Source organism: Dicentrarchus labrax, unplaced genomic scaffold, assembly GCF_905237075.1.
Source record: "Dicentrarchus labrax unplaced genomic scaffold, dlabrax2021, whole genome shotgun sequence".
NCBI lineage: Eukaryota > Metazoa > Chordata > Actinopteri > Moronidae > Dicentrarchus > Dicentrarchus labrax.
The window spans coordinates 8,922,407-8,940,944 of NW_026136704.1; the positions used below are offsets into that span (position 1 = coordinate 8,922,407).

Below are 18,538 nucleotides of genomic sequence, written 5' to 3' on the forward strand. Positions count from 1 at the left end.
TTTCACATTCATCTGCTGAAAGTGGAAAGTTTATTTGAGCTGAAAAATTTAAATAAAGGGCAGGCCTACGAACATGACTTGTGACATCACAAATAGTTTGGAAGTCAACCCTGGTCCAGTATGCAACTTCTACAGTGTGATCCACCAAAGAGACATATTGTGACCAGCAGGAAAACTTAGAAATTAGATTATGGAATCTGTAGTGAGGTAGAAGGAGTAGATGACTTTTTAAGGATTTGAATGTAGAAATTATACTGTCTTTGTGGAATAAAACATATCAGACTCACATTATTGTGTCAAACATTTTATGTTGTGATACACATCTGGAGGGCGTCTTTAAAGTAAAGCCCCTTAAATGAGTATTAGTGTCAGTAGGTACATAGTTATATTGTCGACTTACAGGCAGGTTACAGGTTAATTGTTGACCACGTAACGTTAATGTTACAGGTTTACCAGGTTACCATTACACTGTGTTTGAGTGAGAGGATAGAGGAATGTGTCATTAGAGACCCAGTGTAATTAAACAATACGGTTGCAGAGTGCAAACCTTTAACTTTTTTGAATACAGTTTCCTTTAAAGGAAAGCATTCATTGTGTGTTTTCTTCATATTGCATTGCAATAGCCTGTTTAAAGTGATCATGTAACAAACAACTAATCAGTACTGATACTGTAAGCTAATAGATAAAGGAGTGATAATAATACAGTAAATGATTTGAATTTCTTAGATATAGCTGTACAGTATTCTTAGTAGACCGGATAGCAGCAGATGACAGAAGGCTCATTACAACCAGACCTTTTATTTTTTAGAGACTTGAGATTTGACTTGGACTCATGACCAAAGACTTCAGACTTGACTTGGACTTGCAAAAAAAGACTTGTGAACATCTCTGGATCTATTCATTTAACTTTGGGAGAGCCAATGAATAATGCTGAACTATCGCCTTAATGACTCACTGCAGAGGAGCGAAGAAAATCAACTGTGTTTTACCCTGACAGGCAAGTGGTCTCTGCTGTGTTAAACCCATCAACTTCAATACTCCAGTTCTCTTTGGAATTGATTTGAGGCCAGCTGCTCTGGGAGCCAGCGGTCTAGTTTTCACAATGAGCTTAATTTCATCCAGGGCGTTATTATTGACTTATCCTGCTTGCTCATGTTTAAATCAGCTGTTGATACGGTTATAGGTGAGATACAAATAGATGCGTCTCATAATTGCACTGGGACAAAGGGAAGGGGATTGATATTGAGAAAATGGCAAAATGAAGTCGTCAGCACTGGCAAATAAGTATGTGGCACCCTTAATGTTGAACAGTAGCAGAAGGACACGGACACTTTAGCCCCAGGTGACCCTTATTAAACGGTAGCCAGAAACCTGCCAGGGATTAACAGCCAGCTGGTACAGATCATGAAGCATCATAATCCAAAAAGCAAAAAAATACTAAGAAAAATAGTAGTAAGAAAATTAAGTTGCACATCCTGTTTTTGCAACAACCCGATATGTGACCCATTGATTAACACACTAACAATAAGAAAGTACATATTCACCGATAATACCCATCTGTATTCATGAAAAACAAGACAAGAACAGCAATTCATTATAAAGCCCCCAGGATATTTATGTAGTGAATCCAACAGGCCTCTCTTTGGAGACGTTTCCTCTCCTCTATCCTCAATACTCATGAACTCCATGGCCAGCAGAATTAAGGGTCTACAGGAGACTTTGCATCCCTATTTTCTGATGCTCTTCTGCTCAGAAATCCTAAATCTCGATTCCCTTTTTGTCTTGCCCACGTAGCAAACCCCACGAGCACATTTTATCAAGTCTCTTTCAGTCAGACAATAAAATAAAAAGTGTTACATACTTTTTTGCAAGTGCTGACGACTTAATTTGCTGTTGTGTAGATCTGCATCCATCATAAGCTGAAGACATTTGGACACACCAGTTCTTTTGTTTGAGCTATTAATATTGTTAAATCAGATCAGTGTTCTGTTAGGTAAGACTTGCTGTACAATTGCACAACTGTTTACATTATGCTGTGGGTTGGGTCACAGCGATTACAGTGAAACAGCATTAACCACACTTAATCCAAACAAACCCTAGTGTTGGTGTCACAGTCGTGAGCCGGTTAAGATGTTTTATCCCTAACCCTAACTCCGTAAATCCAGCTTTTTTATTTTTATTTGAAAGTGAAGATCAAAATAAAGTAAGCACAGTAATCAAGGATATGGGAAAGTAAAAGTAGGTTTCATGTAAAGATTACAATACAAAGTTATCTCCTTATATACACTTTATATAACATGACATAGAGTCAGTGTGTCTGAGTAGAAATGGGAAGTAATGGACTTGTTTTTGAACTACAAAAGCTGCAGACAGATCGTGATTATGCTCAGAATAAAACTATGTAAGGCATGAAGAAGCCTCCACCCTGCGTCAAGCTCCTTAAAGCTAGAAATTAACCGGAAGTTCAGGAAGGATACATACAAAATAAAAGCATGGCATTTGCCACGTTTAGGGGCAAAAAACAACTTTCAACCATACAAAACAAACGAAAACACTCACTGGCAGCGCTGAGTACGCTGTGATACAACGCCACGCTCTCATTTTAGATAGAAAAACACTAAATACAAGAATGACGTTTTTAAAAGAGTGTGTCTTCGTGGACGTCGCGGTCGGATATCGCGCTGTTACTTTGGCTAGCTTGACATCAGTCACCTTTTCTTGATCCCGACCCTCCAGCCAATCAGCGGCTGTCAGGGACACATGAACGGTGATAATATCCACGGAACAGGCTGCAGGCAGGAGGAACAAAGAAAGCCGCCCGTTGTGTGTAACACGTCCTTTCACTTCGTCAACACGGACAATTACCGACTTCGTAGAGCCAGTTTTTGCTTTACTTTAAACACTTACCCCTAAGTATTAAATGACACCCTGCGTGTTAAGTCCGGTTGGCTGGTTTTGCTGAGGAAAGAGGAAACTTGGCGTCGTGAGAGCTTTGTCGGGTCGCCTTTCTCGAATCCTTCTTGCCTTGGATCCGCTGGTTGCAAGGTAACGCACGGTAAGTTCAGCCTTTCTCTCCCGTAAGACTGTAACACAGAGCCGAGAACAACTGTAAACGCACCGACACTGTGTTATGTTGTCGCTTTAGGACTGCAAGAAGCACAAAACTCGTGTCTCAAACTTTCCTGTTGTGTTTTCTGATGGAATGATAGCGCCGATACATTCCCATCGCACCCTGCCTAGGGAACCGAGCTTCTACCAAACTCTATTAAAAAAGGTGTTATTTTAGTGTTTCCTTGCTCCTTGGCTAACAAACACACCAAGAACAACTAAAAGTAAGAGATTTTCTGACTATTTGGCGTGAACACGGAATTTCGGTATACAATTAAATAAAAATGAGTAGCTCATTTGATTTATTTCAAACAATTTAACTGATAAAAATGCTCTGTCAGGTACTAAACTAACAGCAGTAGCTACGAGTCAATAACAGAAGAACAGTACAGCCTTTATATGCGGACCTAAATTGCTTAATAAGTCATTCATGATTCAAAACACCAAGAAGATACAAGTTAAACGTATCCAGTTTAATTTTATTGTGGTACAACGTGTATGGATAATGTCAGTACTAAACTGCCACAATTTGAATGGTGCTGTTTTTCTACATGCAAGAGAGAGCTGTTTACATGAGGCAATGTCTGCTGGTGCAAAGCAGCTAGCTGCCTCAAAGGAACACTTCTTTCAAAATCACTTTAAATCTACAAATCAAATGACAGTTTCCCCTTCTATTCATTTCACCTTGTATGTGCTGGGGAAGTGGGAACGAGTCCTTAAATGGCTTTGTTGTCAGCATTTCAAGTTGTTTCAAACTAAGCAGGGGCAGGCAGTTTGTTTTTTTCCCCTAAGCAAAAGCTGATAGTACTCCAGGTGAGCAAACAAGGCAGCCTCATGCCCTAGAAGCAAGAGAAAGTGGACTATTTTACTTCATTCAGAGCCCATTCAATTTGTAGTTCGCCTCGTATTCAAAGGCTAAATGCTTTGCCTGTATCTGCACCATCTGCTTTGCCCTCCTGGGCATTGGCAGGCTACTGTCCAGATCAAGTGTTATGAGAGATTTGTGTGGGTGGACCACAGCAGATGGTGAGATGGAGAACATAACTGGCTGATGTGCTCGCTAGGCTCACTGTTGTCGTTTTTGGTCTCGCCTTCAGTTGTGGTTGATGCAATATTCAAAACCGAAAATCTTTTAATGTGAAAGCAGTTCCTCTAGGACAACTCCATCATAAGTTTGAATGTTAATTAGCTTCCCTCTACTGTTAAAGCCGGGTCATAGGTTCCACTCGTAGGGGAACTATTGACCCCTGCACTCCATAGCCCACCATCTGGGGTTTGACCCTGTGACCACTGTGACATCAGTTGACCTTCCTGTTACCGCATGAGTGGGTGGCATAAACGTGCCCAGGTCCACAGTGTTCAGAGGTCAACAGTTCTGTCATGTTTCATTCTCCCAGAGCCCACCAGGAAGCAAATAGAATGGCATTAGTCACTCCCAAGTAAAAGGTTGGACTTGGTGGGACCAATCCAATATCGGTATCCGGTGCCGATACTGACATGATCTACCCTGGTTAAGAAAGCCCAAACGACTGTAACGCAAGAAAGCAAAATTCCTGTGCCACGTTCTTATGATCTGTATTTATATCGGCAGATATCCAAATTCAGTGCATCTCTAATTCTTTGACTTAAACTTGGGCACACTTTACAGTTCTCTGCAGCTCAATCACTGATATGTTTTTGTGCAGGCATCCTGTTGTGGTGTGTGTGTGTGTGTGTGGTAACAGACCGAGAGATGCAAAACACAAGCATAGAAATAAAAGGTATAGAAAGGACATTTAAAGCAACAGTCTTTATCTTGATTCCATGATCCTGGTTCCATTGCCCACTCCCCAGTATTCCCTGCTGTGTACCCCCATCCCCAAGCCTGAGAACCACCACCTCCCGGCAGTCCAAGGGCCTGTCCTCACGAATACGTTTTTCTCGAATCCGGATAAATACTTTATCGTATCGTCCAGACCGATACGGCATTTTCGGGGTGTGAAAACGGTATTTGTTGGAAACAGGTCCCAGAGTGGGAAAATCCAAAAACGCCGGATTGCCCGGAGTCACCTGGACGGCAAACACGGTTAGCCCCGCCTCTCTAAGCCTTTAACCTCAGCCGCCGCCGCTAGACGCGTCATAACAACAACAACAACAATGGTGGACTACTACTACTTGTTTGTAAACAGCGCATGCTCCATGGCTTCTCTTCTGGTTTTAGTGTTTTGGTGTGGCGGCGTCACAGCGCCACATACAGGCCTGGCATATGTACTACAGCATTTTGGATCGTTTCAGTGAATCCGTGTGGACGCAGATATTTCAGGAAATGACGCCGTGTTTACGGAGATTTCTTTCGAAACGACATCATCTTGGGTGAGGCTGTGTATTCGTGAGGACAGGCCCCAAAGCTCCTGTGCTAGTGGTGTAAACACAAACACTCCCCCAATGCTCCCAGCCCCAGCCCCAGGTCCAGGCAGAGTCAGCTAATTGGACCGCTGGCTGCACAGCTAACTGTACTAAGTGGCAAATGGCAGAAGTTAGCGATATGGGGGCACTAAACCGCTATTTTCCAAGCTACTGTAGCTGTCATTTCTCATCTTGCTGGAGACGCATGAGCATGGTTTCCATGGGGTTTCCATAGGTTTGAAATTATTTAGAAAGTTGCCAGTGTATCGTTTGTCCACCAGAGGGCACTGAAGTTAATTTTTCCGCTTTAAAATGTCTCACTCAGTATGCATATTATTCTTAACATAAACAATCTAAATACTTAGTTATGTAAAAAAAAAAAAAACATCACAATTGACTGATTTGTCATTATCAACTTTAAAAAAAATCCATATCAGTATCAGCCTCAAAAATCCAGTATCAGTCAGGCTGTAATACACACTGCACGTCAAATTCAACAAGGATTGTTTGTTTTCCCTTTGCCCTGGATTGCTGCTGCTGCACACTGTGAAGGTGGAAACCGTCATGAAGATTAACTGAACAGGGTTTTTCCTATTTTAATTTAAATGTCGAATTGATGTAACGGGTCCCTTTCACCCAAGTCCTCGCTGTGGCCTCATAAGACTTAACATGAAATAGGAGAATGAGTGTACATTGCTGAAGGCGAGCACAGGCTACTACACCAGGTAGAATAATTGCACGTTGGAGATGAACATTAAACATCTCCAGCCGGCAGTCAGCTGTAGCAGCCTGACAGAGTGGCCCATGTGCTGTTGGTGATACTTGGATGAAGCAGCTAATATGCTCACAGCATCACCGTCAGCGTATTTGGTGAATTAGTGTTGACAAATGAGGTGGGAAATGATTGCTACTCCATCGTCCCTCCCATGTCACGTAGCAAATTGTGTTTTAATGACAGCTGTGGGTGACACCCAGGTAACAACTGCTTATTCTCCCCTTCAGTCTCCTGCTGCTGACATAAAGTCAGACCTAACATTGATCATGAAAATGAGGTTTCAGCATGCTCTGCCTCTTTTTCTCTTATTTGCATCACTTGTTAAGTTTCTACCACCAAAAAGTTGATCAGAGTCTGACCTAGCTAATATCATACTTATACACACATTATTTCCTCTTTCTTTTTCACACCTTTTGGTGTTTGTTTATTGAAAGAGGATGACGAAGAAGATAGTGAACCGTTTCCTGTAATTTCGGCATTTCTTTCCCATTAGGGAGGAAATTCAATATTTGTCTCTTTTGCTTAAGTATGTGTTTTTTATTGTAGCATCTGGTTAAGTGTGTGCATGCTGCATTCAGACGAATATTTGAGCAGCCTATGCTTACCTATGTGTAAATACAGCACACACTCTATAGTAGTTAGTGACGGCTTGATCTATATATCTAAGTCCATGAATGTTAACACTATAATGTTGGAAAGTGATAAAAAAATTCTATTAGTACAGCAGCTTATGAATATCTTGCGACAGAAAGGCACATAAAAACGTCCCAAACACATTCAGTTTACTGTTACATAAGACAAAAGCTGCAAATCGTCACAGTTGAGAAGCTTACTGCAGAATGTTAAACATTTTTGCTTGGAGAATGACTTAAACTAGCTAACAAATTATTGTTTCTGCTCCAATTAAAAGGTCTATATGAAGGATATTTTAACACCTGGTTGCTAATATTTATGGGCAGAATTGGACTAAAATCGGTCCTAAGGTGGCCACTTTAGTGCATTCAAGAAAGAGCAGTGTCCAGAGAAACTACAACAGAATGGACTTTAACTCCATTTCCAAGCAGGAGCTGCTATGCTCATGAATTTCAGTCGGTCAGCTGCATCATGTCAGGAGATGTTTTTCCTCCCGGATAGAAATATTTTATGGGCCAGTCGGAGTGTCTGCACACAATAGTTATCTCTTGGAGGCGTTCTGCTGCAGTCAAAGCATGTCTGATAATTGTCCACACTATGAACCCAGTCACTCCTCACCATGACACCGTCTCTCTCTCTCTCTGTCTCTCTCTCTCTCTCTCTCTCTCTCTCTCTCTCTCTCTCTCTCTCTCTCTGGTCTCTCTCTCTCTCTCTCTCTCTCTCTCTCTCTCTCTCTCTCTCTCTCTCTCTCTCTCTCTCTCTCTCTCTCTCTCTCTCTCTCTCTGTGTGTCTCTGTCTCTCTTTCTCTCTCTCCCTCTCCCATTCATGTAGGCACGCACACCCACCGACACAGTACAGACACAGAGTCAGAGACGGGGCGGTTTCAGCAAAGGGGCACTATAGCCAGTGTGTCTGATGCTGACTCAGTAGAATGTTAATGTTGTGAAATCCCATTAAGAGCAATCTGGTGCTGAGCAGGGCCACGCCTGGGCTTTACGGGACAGCAGGTCGTTTTAAAAGGCCAGCGGCGCCCTTGTGTTTGCACTGTGTAACAGAATCTAATCACTTGAGTGGCTCACGCTAAATTGAATTGCTCTTTTTAAATCGCTGCCACTCATGTTTAGTTGCTCTTGAAGGCTGTTTAAATGATTTTGGATGAGTGTCACTGGTCGAGAATAATAGTTTTTAGCCTCAGCAGCACTTTGGTACCTCTGATAAATACTGCATAGTAGGGGTGGGTAAAAATATCGATTCATCAATGCATTGCAATATATTTTTTCCCAATTCAATATCGATTCATTAAATCCTCTGAATCGATTCAAGCCCCTGGCCAGTGGGGGCACGGTGAGCAACACCTTTGTGTGATTTGCGTTGTACAAACTCCGCCCGCGCACAGAAGATAACGGAGTCAGTGGCCGTCTTCATATGTAAGGACCTACGACCGTACAGTGTCGTGGAAAACGGGGGTTTTAAGAAGACGGTATACACACTTGAACCACGATACGCCATACCAACACGCAAACACATGACGGAAGTCGCCGCCCCGAAGCTTTTAAAATGATCAACAGGTACTTATGTTTTAATTATTTGTGTAATTCTACTTTTTACTGAATTGATATCGAAACATTTAAATCAATATTGAACCAATATCGAATTGTGAGGTTCTTAACAATACCCAGCCTGCTACTGCATAGTCTTGCTCTATTGCTTCTGTTGCTGTTGTGTGGGGAGAAACAAAGCACCAAAAAAAATCAATGTTTTCATCGCTCCAGTCTGATATGGTTGATTGAACAGCAGGAACTGCATGCAAAGTAGCAACATTTCCCATCAGGACCAGTTGTGAGTGTCAGGTGAGTCATTTTGTGGGCTTTTGCTACTGGAAGGGATTTTCAGTCAGTGCTGAGCTCTAACTGCCCACCCTGTCACATGTCTCTCACTCTAGCACATTGCCACTGGCTTCAGACTGTCAGTATTGATTAGATGGGACATGAGACCTTTTTTTTTCAGTTTCTGTAATATGCTTACCCATTTGAAACAAATCCCACTCATCGTTTTCCTCCTTACGGCATGCTGTGCATAACGGAATAGGTTACTGCACATGTCAGCCTGTGTTGCCTGTCGCTGCTGGGTGAGTGATGTGTGCTGAAGATTGGATTCTCACTCAGCTCTTCAGGCAGATGATGGATTTTCCTCCTATGGGGGGGAGAGGGAGAGGGAGGGAGAGAGAGAGAGAGAGAGACAGACAGAGACCACACGAGTTACTAGGGCTGTTTATCTTTCACATCTGAGAAGGATGTGGTGTAAAGCGCTCCTCCTGGAAGAAGCTTCCACCCACACGTTTCTATACTGGTACACCAAAGCTCTGCATTATGTGCTGCATTGAGCTACCAACTCCTGTGAATGGAAACTACTCTCGACAGTTATGTTTAACATGTATTTACTAAATGCACTCAGTAGTCAACCTAGCATTAGATATTACTAGAATCTTCTGATCTCAAGCACAGCAAAAAAAAGTAGAAAACTATTATGGAGGGGAAAATGAAGTGTGTAGCAGTTTTCAAACGTGGCCTACTTATATTCTTGCACTTGCATGGCTTTGTAGCACATTGGCGCTCAGTTTTGCAGTTGGTGGGGTGTACAACCTTGAAATGTTTTTATATTGTAAAAAGCTCACTATATTTTACGCTATATACCAATTATATAAGTCCGTTTAGGTAACTGGGATGGACACACTGCATGTAGCTGTCAGCTGGTCATCAGCTGTAGCCATTACAGTGTGCAAGTGCACTTCTGACAGAAAACGTGAGGAGATGCATCAGTTGGTCTGTGTTAGTTCTTGAAAGTTGGTTTATTTTGTTAATGCCCTGATAAAGGTGGGAAGAAGGGCAAAAACTACTAGACATATGCAGTGTTTACTCAGCAATTTGTGTCGAGTGTGGCTATTGTCAGCATTGTTTGTAAATTGAGAGAGTGAGAGAGTCAAATGGCTTATAAAAAGACACAAAGACTGAGGAGGTGGGTAGGATAGTGGAGTGATCAATAGCTTGGGGAGGAAGAGAGTTGCCAGTATTGAGGCTGTAGTGATCGCCTTAATAAAGTCTCACTCTCTCAGACATTTAATTAATTAAGGTTTAGAAAGCCTCTTGTAACTGAAGCTATTATCGCAGGCCCTTACAAGCCTTGGTAAGAGACTGGGTTATTGTGCAGACAATGAGAACAGTGTGACGTCATTGATTTTGGTGAGATTTTGGGCAACTCAGAACAGCAACCTGAATTGGATGTGCTTATCAATAGTTTTAGACAAATCATGCAGCAAAGGGCTGGAAATGTTTGTAGCAGTGTAATGTGACAATCTAATATTGTCTAAGTCACTTTGTGTGTGCTCATGAGACAATATCTCCCTCCCACTTTGTCCAAATGTCATTTTTTCAACAGTGCATGTATAAACATATTTTTTTTCCCTTATGTTTATACATGCACCGTTGCATTTTTAAGTGGAGAGTCCTGGTTGTTGGTTGACATTTGTGTTGTCTCTCATGTTCTGTACATGTCCTGAATTAACATAAAACAGCTTGTTTTTGTATTTGACCGTGTGTAAATTTAAAAGCTTAAATCTGACCTGGAAGCAGGAAGTTTCCTGTTTTAGACCAGACATCCTCCCCCTAACTCGTACCTCAGCCTCTTCCTACCAGCTGCCTCTTCCTCCTCCCTCTCTATCCATTCTCTCTCTTTGTCCCCATCTTGTTTTCCTGCCATGCAAAACAGTGTTCTCAAACCACTGGGTCACTGTGAGGGCAAAGTCCCCGTACACTGTACTACTGTGAATCATCTCACCTGAGGTGACCTCCTGCGCAGTGGTGTGTTGGTTCAGAAATGCAGTCATATGTGGTTGCCTGCTGTCAGAGTGCTGAAACAGATAACCGGAGCCAGAATGTCAGAATGATGCTTTTGATAAGCCGTGACTGCGGTACTGCGGTTATTGATATAGGTGTGTTGCGAATGGTAAATCTAGTTATAATAAGATAAGATGAGACTTTTATTTTTACCATGTAAAGGACAGGTACCAATGTATATGTCGCCTCGCACCAAAGGTCCACAAAGAGAGCCTTCAGAATGCAGAACCCAAACATTTTTGTGGCAGCATTTTGCCATCCTTGCTACAAGCTAATACACATAGCCCAACCTGTAGTTTCAGCCATCCCATGAACCTAGCCATTGTTTAGCCACACTACAGGGACATGAATAATTGAGTTGTCCTATGTGCTTGTAGATGTGCTCTACTGGAATCCTATTGCTCTGCTGACGTTCAACAGCCTTGTTGCCTGCTGGGTCCCCCTGCAAGATGTCAGGATCTTTGTTCACAGCAGCGGGTTCCATCTGATCTGAATCCTCTTTCCTGTTTCTCTATATATTTGCATGAAGTGTAAGGTTATGTTACAAAGTAAAAGATGCTACAAAAGTAGCAAATATCTAAATTTGTTTCAAATTTTGGCTTTCAAATGTATTGCACCATTAATGACCTGGTTGTTCAGTTAAGTTGCATTGCCAAAGTACACTTAACCAACCGTTTCCCGTTGCTGATTTCTCCTGTGGATGAAACAAACTAAGATGATGCTGGGTGTTTCTGGATCATTGGGCAAGGAAGAGGTTAGATCAAAGCAACATAAAAACTGAACAGACACTTTTCACACCACTGTCTCCCCCCCCTCTTTTCCAGATTTTGTTAAGCATTTTTAATTAGAACTCTGTCAAGGGCTCGAGCACAGTAACCCATTAATTATCCAATTTAATTTACACCATGTTTGACTGTAGCTAATGACACAGTTTCTCAGGGGTAGATGAGGCCACAAGCACAACAATGGCACACTGAGCTAACGTAGCTGCTAAAGTGACATGGTACGTTTGATCTGCTAACATGCCTTCCAGTTAAGCACTGTGTCATCAGAACCATCCTGTGGCCTACATGCAGAGCGTGCTAAGTCAGTTTTGAGCGTGGCCACTTCCACAGTTAAAATATGCTGCTAATTGGCTGTTTTTAGTGGAAAACAATATGTCAAGGAATGATGCAGTTTTTGTCCTCGCACTGCAGTGATGGTAAATAAAGGGCTTCACACTGCGAGCATTTACTTGCATTTTTTGACCTATTTTTGGAGACAGGTGACAGAAATTTGTAATGAGGTGTGGGTTGATCACGCATTTCGTTGTAGTCTTTAGATGTGACCAACACACTGTATATTCAGATGTTGTCAGTAGTAGCACAGGAAAGAGACATGCACTCCGTTGGGTTCATAATTTTAGCAATCTTTAGTTTGAGGTGTAGTATTTGGACATTTATTTATGGTTTCTCCAGCAGTCAGTTACGTTCAGCATTACAAGGGGTCCTAACAAGGTTTTTCATCTTCACACCACATTGGCACTCTGCATGCATCTTTATTGTACAATTTTAATAGTCACACTGAAGGCGATATTTCAGCCCGGGCCCATATACAGCTCTCACTCAGACAATAGAAGTGATTGGTTGACTGAGAATGTCTTTGGATTGAGACACAAAGGGTTGGAAGGAGAGAATGTAGATGAGGCAGAAACGATTGAGGGCTGTAGTCTCCCAGGGGCCTCATACTGATAAATGGTTCACCCCCCTCTTCCCTCTAACCATCATTAAAATGTCAAATCATTAAAAGTCGTTCTCCACAACAACTCGTTTCACCCTCCCTTGCCAAGCACAAGGGAGACACTACAGTGGCCATGAAGCGTGAGAAAAACGTGAACAGCCCCGTCTACCGACAGTTTTTGGTTTGTCTTTTTCTGGGCTACCGTAGAAACATGGCGGTTCAACATGGTGGCCACCACGAGAGGAGATCCCTAAGAGAAAACATGCCAATTTCTCTTTTCAGGTGATAACACACTAGTGAAAACCTATTGGGAATGTAAATATATATCGTAAGATATCTGAAGATCCAAATGGGCGAGATGAAAACTGAATCGTGATATAAATCGTTGTATCAAGGTGAAAAGTCACTTCACTCAATGAAATATGCATGTGCACAGTTTATATCCTACTTCAGTATTTGATTCTATTATATGATAAAGAAAATATAAGAATATATTTTGTAGATTTCTTAGAGAATTTTTTTTCAGTCATACTTTGTCTTCAATCTCATTTTAACTTAAAAAAAACCTGTAAGAGATTTTTGCCAATAGAGCCTCTGAAATGTTGCACACTGGACCTTTTTAAACCTTCCCACAGGAGCAGAAGGGGTTATGGGCCTTGAACACTGGCACTGTGAAAAAGAGAATCACCAAAAGTTAAACTACCTTGGCTTAATAAAGGCTTCAATATGAATTAGTTGTGTCTCCCCTTTGATAAACACTGCTCTCATTTTATTATTTGGTGTTAATACTCCGCCAGTATAATGAGGACCGCTTCATCAGAGGTTATCTGGTGACTGTTTCTACAGCATTCAGATCACCTTGACTTTTGTTTCCACAGTAGCTCACTACAGCAGCTCACTGACTGTTACTGGAGCTGTATGTAGGCAGAGTGGGAGGGAACAGGTGGCGACGAGTGAGGGGCATTGGAGAGAAGGCTACTGTGTAAGCCATGTAAGCTATCCTGCTGTCTCATCAGACCACACACTACCAGGGCCCGGATCAGTTAGTTGGATGTGTTTGCTTGTTTTTTTTTCTCCAGGGCTGATCATTTGGATGCGATGCACCCTGCTACAGCAATTCTGAATCAGTGGATCTGAAGCTATTACACCTGCAACTTGGCTCTAAAATACCCTGTTTGAAGTACAGTTTGTTGCCATGGTACAATTTTTATGGGTGCAGTCTAAATTGTGGACAAATGTCTAAAACGTGATGGTGTGGTGGGTGTTTTTTTTGCTCATTCATCTACTGTTCATGAAGTTTTCATTAGTAGATTCATTGACACACTGTAATGCCTTTTTCACTAGGTAAAGTTTCCAAATGAACTCGATACCTTAGGGGACCTGGATGTCTTAAGAGGGGTGCTGGTGCTTGATGATCTGCACTTCATTTAATCATTCCACAAGGCCCCAAAGATGCCAGATTAATTTCACAACTTTGGTGCTACCCAAAGCCACGCTGCACTAATCCAGCACTCCTTTCGTTGCCAAACATGCCCCCCCATTGCTCATTTGAATGCTTAATTACCAAGAGTTGTGTGTTTGTGTGTAAAAAGGAGTGATGGGAGTATATAGAGACTGGCAGTTCATATTAATCAGTGACGATGTCTCATTCACTACATTTACATGCTCACAGGAAACCAGGTTAATGGGAGAAATCTATCTATGGTAACTGGGTTTCTTTTCACAAAACCTGCTAAAAGAAACAATTTCTTCTCATTTTATATGTTTTTAGAAAACGGGTTTGTGCCGAAGGCAAAGAATGATTTGATTTCTTAAGTACATATAAACTCACTGATCTCTATGTTTTGACAGACAACACTTGAAGACTCACCAGACAGAATTACTACTTCACTGAAGCTACACCTAAGGAAACGCAGCCAGTGTTTTGAGTGCTTTACTTCACAGATGGGAGTTTTAGAGGAGTTAAGTAGTGCTTGACCACAGGGAGTAATGTTGGCACTAAAACTGCAGCAGTGCTCTTCCCTGTGTGTCCCATGGCTCTCTGGGCTGCATTGATTCACATTAACTTTGTTGAAGCCCATATTCATAACATGAGGGAGTACTAACTCACCTTTATCCACCTCTTAAATTTGTGTATGTGTTTGTGCACCCCACAGAATTGTTGCATCAGTATTTCCTTGGTCTTACCATCAACTTAAGCAGCCAGTGACAGACAGGGGACACCACCCCTGAGGAGTGGTCTTAAAATTTAACATTTAAGATTGTCTCATGAATATTCTAAAGAGCAGATATCTCCCTCCTCTTCTTTCTTTTCTTCTTTTTATTCGTTCCTTTACTATCTCTCCTTTTCACTGTCTGATTATTTTGCATTGCTTCATCTTGGCCTGAATCTGAACCAGATCCAAGCAAACACTGGTATTCTCATGAGAACATACACCAGTGCTGTAGTGACACTTAGTGTGTGTGTGTGTGTGTGTGTGTGTGTGTGTTATATCAAAGCATATTGTCAGACCATTGCCTCTAATTGTGCCGTTGTGTATTCAGTGCTTGAGTTCATGAAGATGCTCCTCCACATATTGTTTATAATATTAGGAGCACCTCTCTTTCATGGCTGCTGTAGACTAGTATGTCTGTCATCCACAAGGCAAACGTGTATATATAGGTTTAAATGTAATGGAACCTCCCATCAACGGGCTAACACTGTCTCACGTGTCATAGCGTCACCATAATCAAACCTTTGCATCTTTTCTCAACAGGATACAACGAGAGCTCGATAGTGCGACCTGTGCCCCGTTGACTTGGCAGACATGTGCTTTTCTCAAGACGCCGGCACTCAGATGGATTAAGAGGTTAGCTTCCAATCCCACAACCAACTCTGCTCATCCACCTTTATTACATACTGCAGCACTGCCTTGTTGTACTTTTAGCTGCTTTTCCGTCTATATTCCAACCCCAGAGCTGGTCAAAGCCATGCATTGTTAGATGATGTTGGTGGTGGTGATTAGAAGGATGACTTTCTGTACATTCAGCAAAGATTGCATGCATACACAGTGACCCCAGCAAGTGTGTGATATGCCTTTTGTTTGAAAATGTATTCAAGTATTCATCACAAAGGGGGATGGACTGATTCAATGATCTACCCCACATTCTGTAACCCAGCTGTGGTAACCTGATCAGACCGGTTTGGGCTTACCTGAAGGCACAGAGAAACTGATCCAAGGCAGCTGCTGAATAATTCAACAGGTCCTAACCCAAAAGCAGCTGATATGTGCTACAGGCTTAGAGGGTTTTGGCTAAGGTTTCATCCTGCAGAGGCCTATGTCACTAACCTAACTAACACTTTAGGTGCTTGCAATACAACATGACCCTGCTGCAGCTGACCCATGTCTTTATTTTTGTGTGAGAATTAAAGATACACAACAGTGTTTACAGTTTACAGTGTTTACTAAAACTAAATATAGGTAGAGCATCTGAGGTTACAGTAAACATCAGATAAATGTAAAAAAAAACTGATGTTGTTCACGTAGGTCCAGACATGATGATAGAGGCGCTTTGTGTTATAGGCAAATAAATCAAGACCACAACATAAATAATGCAAAGAACCCCAAAGCAACAACAACAAATCCATGTGGCTAAGGTTAATATGGCCATTTCTGAACCATGCAGTACAACCACACAGCCATAAAGCGTACTTTGGAGCCAGATGAGCTGTTTTAGTTTTTCTGCGAGTATCCAACTAATGAAAAGTTGGTCGCTAATTCTCTTCTTAGTGGCTAACAGCCCCTAATAAATAAATAAATAAATAAATAAATAAATAAATAAATAAATACGTGGCAGGTGATTGGATGAACCATCTCTCTATCACAGGCAGACTTCAACTAATCAGATCAACACACCATATAGTTTAGTCAAACTCGTACCAAAGCCAGTTGAAGGAGCGAAAACATCTTCTCCATTGAGAAAAGCTTTCAGTGCCATTCTTTGCTCTTCTTTCAGTGAGGAAATACCCTCCAGTTCTGATATAACTGATGCTAGTAGCATCCACGGCATTTTTGTTTTAGAGCAAACAGTAACTTCTCCCACGCGCCGTCACACACACTGTTAAACCACGCCTGTATCGCCTGCCCGTAGCTGCCAGTATTTCTGATGCTGGTGTTCTCATAGAAGTCAGTAGAGTGAGTCACTGAGTGAGTGTGATACACCAAACAGGTATTTCTGTTTTTTGTGGTGATTTGATTTGTTTACTGCACAAGTCTCCAGACAGCTCCAGCCAACACTACCATGCAGCAGCAAGTCTTGTCTCTGCGTGCTTACTCTATGCGAATATGGCAGCCATATAACTGGAATTTCCCTATCAGGATACAGTCAGTCAAGGGGAACTCTGTGACCCTGTCAGTCTCATTATCCACATTAATAGACTGGAGCACATACAATGTATCCCTCAGCTATCATGATAACAAGAATGGCATCAGACTAACTCCAGGTTACTGGGATGTGCACTGTCAAACAATGACTGGGATTTTCTCTGGCTTAATGCAGCTCAACTTGGAATATGTGTTAAACCTTTCTAATCACATCAGTGTATGACTGTTGGTGTGGTCAGGGAGGATGTGTGTATATGCAAGGTAATGAAAGCATGGCAGAGGCTATTTTAATGCCTTATCTGTTCAATGTCTTTTTGGGAAAAAAAAAAAAGGCTTTTCCCGTTAATATATTTCTTAGGAAACGGGAAATGGTTTGAATGGGTATTCCCAGGAACCCTGTTTCCTGGGATTAAATGTACACTGCAAACAGGGAGGCCTTCAAGTGTGGTAACAAAGCCACCCCAATTTTGGGGTATTAAATGAAAAATATTCACCATGTATGGATGTGAATATGACCAAGCTGTAGCTTTGTAATTTGTCCTGTTATGTTTTCTTCTTCCATTTACTGGCTGATTTGGGCTTCCACGGTAAAATAACTGCTTACTTTATGACTTACTGATCACACTTCACTATGAAAAGATTAGTCTTTTCTCCAACACTTGGGAGACATTACCATGGAGGCAGGTTTACCTTTTTGTTTGTGTGTGTCTGTCTGTCTGTCTGTCTGGATACAAGAAAGAAGCAGGTTTTTAGAGAGGGTTAGCTTTGGCTCCTACTTCCAACACCTGGTTGCCAACAGATTCTTCTCCTGGGTAAACGGAGACATGGAGACGGCAAACTGCTTCTCATCTTTTGCTATTGGGTGTGTTTTTGTCTAAGGAGCAGGAAGTCATTTGGACAAATGGGTCTATTATTGACGAGCCCACTACCATGGCGGGCTAGACTGTTCGATCTGTACATTGTAAAGTCGTCCATCTACTTTACGGGGGGTGAAAGAAGAATGTTTTTAATAATAATGCAGCTTGTATGTTTTATGCTGTTTTGTTTCAATCTATCTTCATCACCCTGTTGCGGTTTTCTCGCTAATTATTCCACAACTTGTCTGTCCATGTAATTTACTGCCCTCTTAGTTATTGGTGTTGCAGTCAGTGAGACAACTAAAAAGCTGTTTTCCCCTCTTCTCACAGTGATTCGTGCCCCTACATCACACTTTGGGTGTATTTCTGGCCCACCATTTCTAATCCCTACTTATGGTCATTCAGCTTCTTGCTGCTCTCCTATCAATTCACCAGACCAATTCAAAACAAGGTAGCCCTGTGGCAGGCAGCAGCAGCAGCCTCGGTGTGGGTGGGTGTTGTTGAACCTGTCATGAATGTGGTGAGTGTGCATTTTATTTAGAGTGAGAACAATGTGGTACTCTTGCTTGAGTTAATTCGAGCCAAGTCATATCATGTAAATCTATGTGGAATTTGGTATGAACCTTTCGGACTGAACAGTGCAAGCATGCATTTAGGAATGCTGTAGTGAGTTTGCTGAAGGGGGGGTGTGTAATAAGTGAGAGGAAGGCTTTCTGGTCTCCCAGGGGGAGAAAGATGAGAGTGAGAGAAGCATGGATACATACGTAGATAGAGGGTGGGGGATGGTGTCAGAGCTGAAGAGAG

General features: G+C 41.9%; 1 protein-coding gene and 1 pseudogene across 4 annotated transcripts in view; both read left to right on the forward strand.

Moving 5' to 3' along the window:
• Positions 1 to 11,287, forward strand: part of LOC127361995 (WD repeat-containing protein on Y chromosome-like) — a 38,584-nt pseudogene extending 27,297 nt beyond the window's left edge.
• The window catches only part of LOC127362030 (SPRY domain-containing SOCS box protein 4), a 39,465-nt gene continuing 23,670 nt past the window's right edge, over positions 2,744 to 18,538 (forward strand). For 2 of the 4 annotated variants that reach the window (XM_051397288.1, XM_051397287.1), the window contains exons 1-2: positions 2,750 to 3,055; positions 15,270 to 15,362. The gene's annotated coding sequence lies outside the window, so the exon portion shown is untranslated. Of the gene's footprint in view, positions 3,056 to 15,269; positions 15,363 to 18,538 lie in introns of all 4 variants that reach the window. The other 2 variants (XM_051397292.1, XM_051397291.1) reach the window with 2 other exon arrangements.